Raw genomic sequence first — 10998 nt, forward strand, 5'->3', positions numbered from 1 at the left:
TGGAGGCATCTATGCATAGCCAACAATTGGAGGAATAGGTTGTGTTGGCTGTTTGGAGGAGGCATTGAGACTCCTTGAGGACTGGGAAATAGGGAGCAGAAAGCAACAGGCAATGATATAAGAACAGAACAGGGGCCATGTCTAACAGTTGGAAAGTCTTTTTGCTCTTTGGACTTAGAGCTAATTATGTTAGCATGGAAATCTATGTTTAGGATCAGATATGAACCAAAAGAATGTTACGATAACAATGATTTTTTAAAAAATTTATTTATTTGACACAGAGAGAGAGACAGTGAGAGAGGGAACACAAGTAGGGGGAGTGGGAGAGGGAGAAGCAGACTCATTGATAAACAGGGAGCCCAATGCAGAGCTCAATCCCAGGACCCTGGGATCATGACCTGAGCCAAAGGCAGAAGCTTAATCCACTGAGCCCCCCAGGTGCCCCAACAAAGATTAATCCAACCAGGGGTATTGACTGTGTTGTGAGAGCAGAACTTCAAGGGGGGACAGCTCCAGGTAACTTACGATTTCTGACCAAATAATTTTGGAGAGGTCACACCAAAGGAAAATATCAAGAATGAGTCTTGAATTTAGGAAGGGGAAATCGTGAGAGTTTTGGGAGGAAAGTATTCAGGGAGCTTTTCTAAGATAAATTCATAGATATGATTGAATGTGAGAGAATGGGGATTGGTAATGGACCAGATTCATGGGTCTCTGGGCCTCTGAGTATGTTTCACCTTGGTCTCGTTTGAACAAAGCTTTCCAATGGGCTTGCAGCCATACTCTGCAGAGGGTTCCTCACCTAAGGCCAGCTTGGTCTTGACTCTGGAAAGACAGATACAGAGGGAGAAGGCATGAAGTCTTATCACTGTTGGGGTGGTCAAGAGAACTTGATAGGGCCCTGTCCAGACAGGTTCAAGAGTTTTTTGTTGTTGTTGCTTTCCTGTGGAAGAGCCTTAAGGTATACCCAATCCCCGGATGTAAGTTTTGGGTATATGTTCCCTGAGAAAGAGGGGTCGGGTTTCGGACTGTATTGGTTTTGATGGTCGTAAATGGCAGAGAGTTTGCCCAAGGGATGTAACATACTGTGCAAGGTAGTGGCTTTCAGAGTCTAATAAAAGATTTGTCTAGAGGAAGGGTTTCCCAGAAAGAACCTTGAAGGGACTAAGATGGGTTGTAGATTTTGGGGTATTACAGTGCCTTTCATCTTGGCCAAAGGAACCAAGTTTTGTTTATCTCTGAGACAGATCAGATATCAGAAAGGAAACATGGACCCCAATGGTCCCTGTATCCCCATTCACAGCCTCACCAAAGGCAGGACATTTCGTGAAGAAGCAGAAGTCAGGTCCTTGGGCTCATAGTGAGTGCCAGACCAGGTATGGGAAGGCGGAGAGGGGACCTTGTAGGGTGGAACAGTGGTGGCAATGGCAAGGGACCCTAGGGTGTTAGTAGGAACCAGGAGACCCTCTGGGTCTTCAAGGGGGGGGGGACAACAACAGGATGGAATAAAAGAGGGTCATCTAGAATGTCCACGAGTCAGATGGGCCATAAAGCTGAGCAAGACAAATTCTAGTTCTTGCAGAGGTCAGAGTTTTGGGACAATGCCATGACGGCTTGTACCTATGAGACCTCTGGCCATTTGGAGGAGTTCCAGCAACAGAGGTCAATCTGGAAAACAGTGTAAGACAGAGTTCCATGAAGGGGTCATACCTCTTGATCTGGGAGTTTGGTCCCGAGGCCACAAATATTATATGAAAAGATGAGACATTTTTTTCCTCAGGCTTTGGGGGTCAAATGTGTTCCAGTTTTTAAGAATACAGCCCAAGGGAGAGTCCAAAGGAATAGAAGGGGTCTGTTCCATAGTGGGAAGGACCAGCTGCCGGCTCCCAAAGGGGCATCCCTCCAAGGAGAATGGAGCCCCAACTCGTGGTCACGATCTCAGTCAGGGTGTCCCACTGATATGAAAAAGGACCAGACCTTATGAGGGGTGACTGACTCTACCTGAACATCCCACCAAGGAGAGGGTCCTGGCAAATGGTAGCAGCAAACCAGGATTGTCTCCATGGGCCCTTCTAGCTTAGATTTCCAGTGCTCTAGGCCCCGGCCTAAAGTGGCCTCTGTACCCTCCCAGTTCAGACCAACAACACAGCCTCCCTTCCCCTAGGCCAACAACAAGAATCCTCTCTCCCTAGCTCCCAGTAAGAGGGCTTTCTTTCTGGAGGAGCAGAAGGTCAGCATTTCTCCCACTTAAAGCAGGAGTATTATTCAGAGAGAAGCTTGCTCTTGTCATCCTTCCTGGTTCCAGAACCCCAGCCCAGAGATTTGCCTGGGGGATAGAAACTGGCCATAAAAACAGTTCCTCCTCTCTTCCCGAGGGAACTGACCTCATCTACACCAGAGAGTGAAGAAATCCAAGCCTAAAGGTGCTCCCAAGGATAGTGGAGGTTCTGGGGGAAGACAATTGGGAGGAGACTCAAGGCACACGCTGAGCTGCTGGTTTGCAACAGAGAAGAAGGGACCAATACAGGTAGGAGGAACCCTTCTGGGGTCAGAACGAATCATAAGTTATGGACCTTACACTATTGCTTCAAAGGAACCAGGACTGACTGGATTTTTCTGTAGAGCAATGCATGCCCCAGGGTACTGAAAACAACAGAAAAATCAGTTGGAAATTAGTGGAGTTTAATGGCAGGGTGTGGTCAGGGAAAGAAAGAATGAGAGACTTGCCAAAACCACTGTCATCCCAGGGTGACTATGAACATTCGAAAGCAATGACTCCATGAAGAAAACATCAGAAGCTGAATACTGTGGGAGGTAGAGCCTCCCCCCACCCAATTATCCAGCTGTCACTAAGCAAATAAGAATATAACAATAACAAGCCCCAGAATAGGGAAACCCATACTCAGAGTTGCTACAATATATTATTTAAAAAAAAATTTTTTTTTAAATATAGAGGGATGCCTGGGTGGCTCAGTGGGTTAGGCCTTTGCCTTTGGCTCTGGTTGTGATCTCAGGGTCCTGGGATCGAGTCCCGCATCAGGCTCTCTGCTCAGTGGGGAGACTGCTTCCCTCTCTCTCTCTCTCTCTGTCTGCCTCTCTGACTGCTTGTAATCTCTGTCTGTCAAATAAATAAATAAATAAAATCTTTATATATATATATATATACACACACATACACATACACACTATATATATATATACACACACACACACACCATATATATATACATATATATATACCACACACCATATATATATATATATATACACACACACACTCCATATATATATATATATATATATACACACACATATTATGTATGGAAAAACAAAACAAAACAAGGAAGCATGACCATACAGAGGGAAAAAAATCAGACGACATAAACTGCCTGTGAGGGAGACCAGCTGTCAGATTGACCAGAAAAACACTTTAATGTCATCATTTTAAACATGTTTACAGAACTAAAGGAAACCGTGATTAAAGAAATAAAGGAAGGCATGATGACATGTCTCCTCACATAGAGAATATCAATGAAAAGACAGAAATTATGAAAAGAACCAAGGGGAAATTATAGAGTTGGAAAGTACAGTAATTAAAATGAAAAATTCACTAGAAGGTCTTGACAGTAGATTTGAACTGGCAGAAGAAAAAAAAGGGAACTTGAATATGGATTGATAGAGATTATATAGACTGAAGAATAGAGAGAAAAAAAGAATGAACAAAAATTAAAAGAGCCTCAGAGAAAAAAATTTGGGACAGCATTGAACACATCACATTCACATAACAGGATTATCAAAAGGAGACAAAAGAAGGAAATGTGCAGAAAAAAATATTCAAAAGTATAATGGCAGAAATCTTCCCAAATTTATGGAAAATTAGTAGCCTGTGCATCCAGGAAGTTCAACAAACTCCAAGTTAATACAGAGAGAACTGCAAACAGACATTACATAGCAAATATGTTAAGAGTCAAAGACAAGGAGAAAAGTCTTGAAAGTGGCAAGAAACATCCCAAGTTCTTACTTACAAGAGAACCTGAAAAAGACTAACAGCTGACATCTTAGTAAAAACCACAGAGTAGAGAAGAAGAACTGTTAACCAAGAATCCTATACCCAGCAAAGCTGTCTTTCAAAAATGAAGGTGAAATATAGATTTTCCTAGATAAACAAAAAATGAGAAAATTTGGGTGCCTGGGTGGCTTAGTCAGTTAAGCATCTGCATTTGGCTCAGGTCATGATCCCAGGGTCCTAGGATCTAGCCCCACATCAGGCTCCCTGCTCAGCTGCCCAGCACAGCTCCCTGCACTGCTCCCCTCGCTTGTGTGATCTCTCTCTGTGTCAAATAAATAAATAAAATCTTCAATTAAAAAAAAAAAAAAACTAAGGAGGCCTGGGTGGCTCAGTTGGTTAAACATCAACCTTCAGCTCAGGTCATGATCCTTACTCTAAAAACTATAAAACATTGCTGAAAAAAATTAAAGTAGATCAAAATAACTAGAAAAACATCCTCAGGAATCATGGATTAGAAGATTTAACACTGTTAAGATGACAATAATGCCAGCTGACTTCGCATAGAAATTGTCACGCTTATCCTAAAATTCACATGAAGAATAAAGCGAAAATCCTATGGAATTGCAAGTGGCCTGGAACAGTCAAAACAATCTAGAAAAAGAAGAACAGTTTAGAAGAAATATAAGGGAAGATGGTGGTGTAGGAGAACCTTAAGCACACATCATCCAATGGATGTAACTAGATGACGCTTGTGTCAGTGTTGCTGATCAGTGTCACAGAAAATGACCCAAAGACTGGCATAGCAAACTCCACAGCTAAAGGTAGAGAAGAGGCCACATCAAAGAGAGTAGGAAGGATGGAGACATGATGGGGAGCTAAATGGAACTGCGGGATCATCTGCAGGTAGAGAGGAAAGAAATAGGCTGTCACACTGGGGAACCCACACAGGGTAGATAAATCCCCATAACATTTGACTTTGAAAACCAGAGGGGCCAAATTTCTTGAGTTCTTTACAACAAGCAGGACATAAAACCAGAATTTTATTTTTATCTATTTATTATTTAATTTTTGAGACAGAGCATGCATGAAGGGGAAGGGCTGATAGAGAGGGAGAATCTTAAACAGGTTCCATGCCCAGTGCGGAGCCCAACACCAGGCTTGATCTCAGTACCCTGGGATCATGACCTGAGCCAAAATCAAGAGTTGGACGCTTAACCAACTGAGCCACTCAGGTGCCCCTACCTTATTTATTTAAAACCCTGGAATTTTAATATGCAGTGAACTGGGGCACCTAAGGGGCTCAGTCTATTAAGCATCTACCTACAGCTCAAGCGGAAGGATCATGCCCCACTCTGGGATCTCTTCTCAGAGGGAATCTTCTTCTCCCTCTTACCCCCTCCAACCCTTGTGCTTTCGCACTCTGTCTCTCAAAAAAATAGATAAATAAAATCTTTAAAACTGAACAACAACAAAAATTCAGTGGGCCCAGCTCTGGGAGAGCCCAGAATATGGAGGGTATGAGAAACTGAGTCCCAGCCCTTACAGAGACAGCACAACACAGAGGTCATGCAGATACAGCATGGGCACAACACCTGGGATGTACAGAAGGGAGAGTTGCTAATCTCAGAGCTGTCTGGAGTGACAGAGATCCCTGGGAGACTCTTCCAGGAATAAAGGAGCTGGCAGGAGCCATTTCCCTCCCCCACACGCCCGTGTAAACACATAGACAGATGTGGGAACCAGTGTACTGCCAACATTCCTACCTGAGTTGCTAACATCGTGCCCTACCCACCCCCCCGGCCCCGTCCCCTTCAGTGATTCTGCCCTCTCCAGCTGGGCTTACTCCAGCCCCAGTGTTGCAGGTTGCAGGTCCCCTCCAACACAGGACTGGCACAAACCTTGCTGGCACCGTATATCCTGACCCAGGCATTTTGTGGGTCCACCCCCTCTGGCCTGGCTGCCTTTGGTTCCAACAGTGGTAGTGGGTCCCCTCTTTTGGAAAACCAGCACGCAAAACTTGCAAATGCCACGTCTTTGACCCAAGTGCTTTGCAGATCTGCCCCCTCCAATACACTCTTGGCCAGAGCCCATCCAAAGTGGTTTCACAAGCTTTGCAGTGTGCAAGCAAATCTGAAAAGGACCCAGCACTGCCACAGAGTGACTCTTGCCCAGGAAAGGGCAAGATAAACACACACACCAGTCACACTGTGGCCCCAGTGGGAGGCTGAGGGCAGATATCTGGTTTATTTGCAGATGTCACCCACCAAGGAAAGCTGCTCAGGGGAAAGCACAGGGAAAGCAGCCTGTAAGTTGAGGGCTACCACACCCCTGTAAAATGCTTGGTCTGACTCAACTCAACCCCAGATTAGAACATAACACCGCAGGGACCAAATGCTGCCCACAACAGGCATAGAGCCATTGCCGACAACTAGAAAGGAGGAAAAAGAGGTTCAGCCACAACAGCAGTGTGTGCACAATACACATAGGAGACAACCCTGAAATGCTAGGTTGTGGTGAACAGGGGACACTGAACAGCAGTGTCATAAAGCCACTACTTCCAAGGGCAGGAGATACAGCTGACTTTCCTAGCACAGAGAAACAGACAGAAAGTTAGACAAAATGAGGGGACAGAGGAGTATGTCCCAAATGAAAGGCAAGTTAAACAAACAAACAAACTTCAGCAAAAGACCTAAGTGAAATGGAGATAAGTAATATGCCTGATAGGGAATTTAAAGTAATGACCGAAAAGATACTCACTAGACTTGAGAAAAGAGTGGAGGACATAAGTGAGACCCTTAACAAAGAGATAAAAAAGAACCAACCAGAGATGAAAAACACAACAAATGAAATTTAAAATATACTAGATGGAATAAACAGAAGACTAGAGGAAGCAGAAGAACAGATCAGTGACCTTGAGAACAGAGTAATGGAAAGTCATCAAGCTGAACAGGTGAGAGAAAAAAAATATGCAAAATGAGAATGGACTTGGAGAACTCAGTGACACCATAATAACATTTGCAATACAGGGGATCTCAGAAGGAGAAGAGAGAGAAAAGTGGGCAGAAAATTTATTTGAAGAAATAATAGCTGAAAATTTCCTGAATCTGGGGAAGGAAACAGATATCCAGATCAAGGAGGCAAAGAGATCCCCCAACAAAATCAACCCAAGGAAGTCCACACTAAGAAACACAGTAATTAAATGGAAAAGAATAGTGATAGAAAAATTTTAAAGCAGCAAGAGAAAAAAAAAGAACAGTTACATACAAGGGGAACCCCAGAAGGCTATCAGTGGATTTCTCAGCAGAAACTTTGATATATTCAAAGTGCTGCAAGGAAAAATTCTGTGGTCAAGAGTACTCTATCCAACAGAGACTCATTCAGAATAGAAGGAGAGATATAAAGAGTTTCTGAGATGAACAAAAAATGAATTCATGACCATTAAACCAGCCCTACAAGAAACGTTAAAGGGAACTCTTTGAATGGGAAGGAAAGACCATAAGTAAGAGTAAGAAAACCTAGAAGCACAAAAGCAGTAAAAATAAGTATATGTGGAAAAAATCAGTCAAGGAACTCGCAAAATAAAAGGATGTATAAAGTATAACACCATATACCAAAAACGTGGTGTGGAGGCAACTTAATATAGACTGTTAAATGCAGAAGATGTTTTATATAAACCTAATGAGAACCACAATCAATAATCAATAATAGATACACCAAAAAAGCAGAGAAGGGAATCCAAGTACCTCTCTAAAGAAAGCCAACTTATTGTGAGAGAAGAGAGCAAGGGAAGAAAGGAATAGGGAACTACAAATACAACCACAAAACAAGTAACAAAATGGCAATAAATACATACCTATTGACAATTAGATTGAATGTCAATGGACTAAATGCTCCAATCAAAAGACACAAGGTGAGAGAATGGATAAAAAAACAAGATCCATCTATATGCTGCCTACAAGAGACTCATTTCAGACTTAAAGATAACATGCAGATTGAAAGTGAAGAGACGGAGAAATATTTATTATGCAAATGAATATGAAAAGAAAGCCACGGTACCAGTATTTATATTGAACAACATAGACTTTAAAACAAAAGATTCTTGGGCTCAGGTCATGATCTCCAGGCCTGGGATTGATCCCCATGTCTGGCTCCTAGCTCAGCAGGGAGTCTGCTTCTCCTTCTCCCTCTGCCTTTCCCCCTGCTTGTGTTCGGTCTCTCTGTCTCTCTTTCTCTCTTAAATGAATGACTGAAATCTTTTTAAAAAATTCTCTCTCTCTCTGACCCCCTGACTCATGCTCTCTCTCTTTTTCACTCTTAAGGAAAAAAATAAGTGGGCAGAAAATATGAACAGACATTTCTCCAAAGAAGACATCCAGATGGCCAACAGACACATGAAAAGATGCTCAACATCCCTGATCATCAGGGAAATGTAAATCAAAATCACAATGAGATCCCACCTCACACTTGTCAGAGGAGCTAAAATAAAAAACACAAGAAAAAAAAAGTGTTGCTGAGCATGTGGTGAAAAAGGAAATCTGTGCACTATTGGTGGGAATGCAAACTGTGCAGCCCCATGGAAGACGGTATGGAGGTTTCTCAAAAAATTAAAAAATAGAACTACCCTAGGATCCATTAATCACACTACTGGGTGTTTACCCAAAATATATGAGAACACTAATTTGAAAGGATACATTCACCTTTATGTTTATAGCAGCATTATTAATAATAGCCAAATTATGGAAGCAGCCCAAGTGTAAATGGGACTTACTGCTGCCCTTCTCAGGGCTGAAGAAAAACCTCTCGCTACCTCACAGTGCAGGGAGAGGCGTTGTGGCAGGAAGCCCCAGGGCAGATCAGATGGAAAGTTTTTAAAGAGAGGCCCAAGTCACCTACAAGAAAGATGAAATGAAATCATGTAGCCACACACCCCGGGAGCCTATGTACACTTAGGGCCCAATCCACAAATTAAAACAATAGAAACAAACACAACCTATTTGGTCTGAAAGAAAACATTACATGATGAAAAGTAGACTCTACACGAGTGCCTTGACTAAGAAAGAACTTTACAAGAATATGGACAAGGGAGGTGCCTGGGTGGTTCAGTTAAGTGTTTGCCTTTGGCTCAGGTCATGAGCCTGGGGTCCTGGGATCAAGCCCTAACTCTGGCTCCGTGCTTAGTGGAGAGTCTGCAGCTCCTTCTTCCTCTGCTCCTCTCCCCCATTCTCTCTCTCTCTCTCTCTCAAGTAAATAAATAAATAAATAAAATCTTTAAAAAAAAAGAAAAGACAAGGTGATCACATGACAGAAGGGACAGAAAGAGAGATGGAAGACAAGGAAATCAGTCCCGAGGACTCCATCACAGACATAACAAATGAATTACAAACAGAAAATGAAATAAACTTGGAATAAAAACGAGATCAGGGACGTGGAAGAAGTGTTGCGAAAGTCACAGTAGATTCAGTGGCAACAGATAAAGAGATTAATGCAATAAGCATGAAGTGATAAGTACGGGGGAACATAGGGATGATCCAAAATAAGGATAATCAGCATCGCTGAAAAAGAGACACCAAATGGGTGTAAAAACCTACTTGGACATGCATAGCAGGAAAAAATTCCTAAAATAAAGAAGAAAAAAACCTATATTATTGTGCAGGAAAAAATTCCTAAAATAAAGAAAAAAAACCCTGTATTATTGATAGTAAGGGCATACCGCATACAAAAAAAATTAGTACAGAAAATTTGTACATAACAATAGGAATATATCTCCATAATAATGCAAGAATTTAAAAAAATTCTTTGCCTCTCCAAACTTAAAATTGAAGTCATGCAAACGGGAAAAAAAATAGTCTGCTTTCAGCCTTCTCCTAAGCAACACTTCATGCCAGAAAATCCTGCAGCAAAGCCACGAGGTTTGGAGGGCAAGGGTGCCCCAAGAATATCATTGTCAGGAGCTCAGCTGAGCTGGGAGAGAGAGAGCTGAGCTGTCAGGTGTCAGAGTGGCTGATTAAAGCACCAAGCCAAAAATGAAAGTGTTAAGGTTTAATCACTTACTGTGATATAAGCCAGAATCTAAAACCAGAGAAGTTCTCACTGTTCCTGTTCCATTTTCCCCCCTGGAACGGTGCCCCTGTGGAGGGTCACCTCCAAGCTGTGCAACTGTCCAGGGAGTCCCGGTAGAAGGTCTTGGATGTTTTACAGACCTGAGGATGAGGGGTGGGTGTGAGGCAGAGGGCTCAGGGTGGAGAAGTACTGGGTACCAAGTTGGGGCAGGGAAAGTGCCTTGGAGGCATCCCCTCATCCATAAAGAGGCCTCACAGAGGTGCCTAGAGAAGACCACTGCCTCAGGTCTTAGTTAAAGAGACCTAGGAATGAAGATAGCAACGCCGGAAATGGAAAGTCACAAAGAGCCTGGCTAGTCAGGGAGCCGGAGTCCTTGATTGCTACTCCCTGGGAGACCTCAGTGGCCCAAGTCTGGTGTGAAGAGGTAGATTCTCCTGTGAGATGTGACAGGGAAAGCCTTTGCAATCCCCTGTGGTCAGGCCTGGAAAGTCACCCAAAGGTTTTTAACCAGGAGCTGGACTCCTCAATCATAACCAGCCAGAATGTCAAGCCAGCACACAAGTGGCAGGCAGAGGGGCCCAAACGTGAAGGATCAGTGGGTCAGTTGTCAACTTTTGGCTCACGGCTGCAAAGCCACCTGTAAGATAGGCTCTATGACAAGTGACGGGATTTCTTCAGACTCCTCCTAAAAAGGGAGACACCATGCTCACCTGTTTCTGGCATAGGAGAGGCAGAGGGTCAGCCCTGCGGGCATGAGGACATTTGATGGAGCCTGGCCCAGCCTCAGATCCAGAATGTGATCCCTACTTGAACCTGTTTCAGTCCCAGTCTAGGGATAACCTTTCCGTGGCCCTCTCGAAAATGTAAACCAAAGACCTCTTGCTGTCTACACATGGCTGCCTGTGGCCTGGAGGGTCATGCACCAAGCA

This window comes from Neovison vison, chromosome 5, assembly GCF_020171115.1.
Source record: "Neovison vison isolate M4711 chromosome 5, ASM_NN_V1, whole genome shotgun sequence".
Classification (NCBI taxonomy): domain Eukaryota; kingdom Metazoa; phylum Chordata; class Mammalia; order Carnivora; family Mustelidae; genus Neogale; species Neogale vison.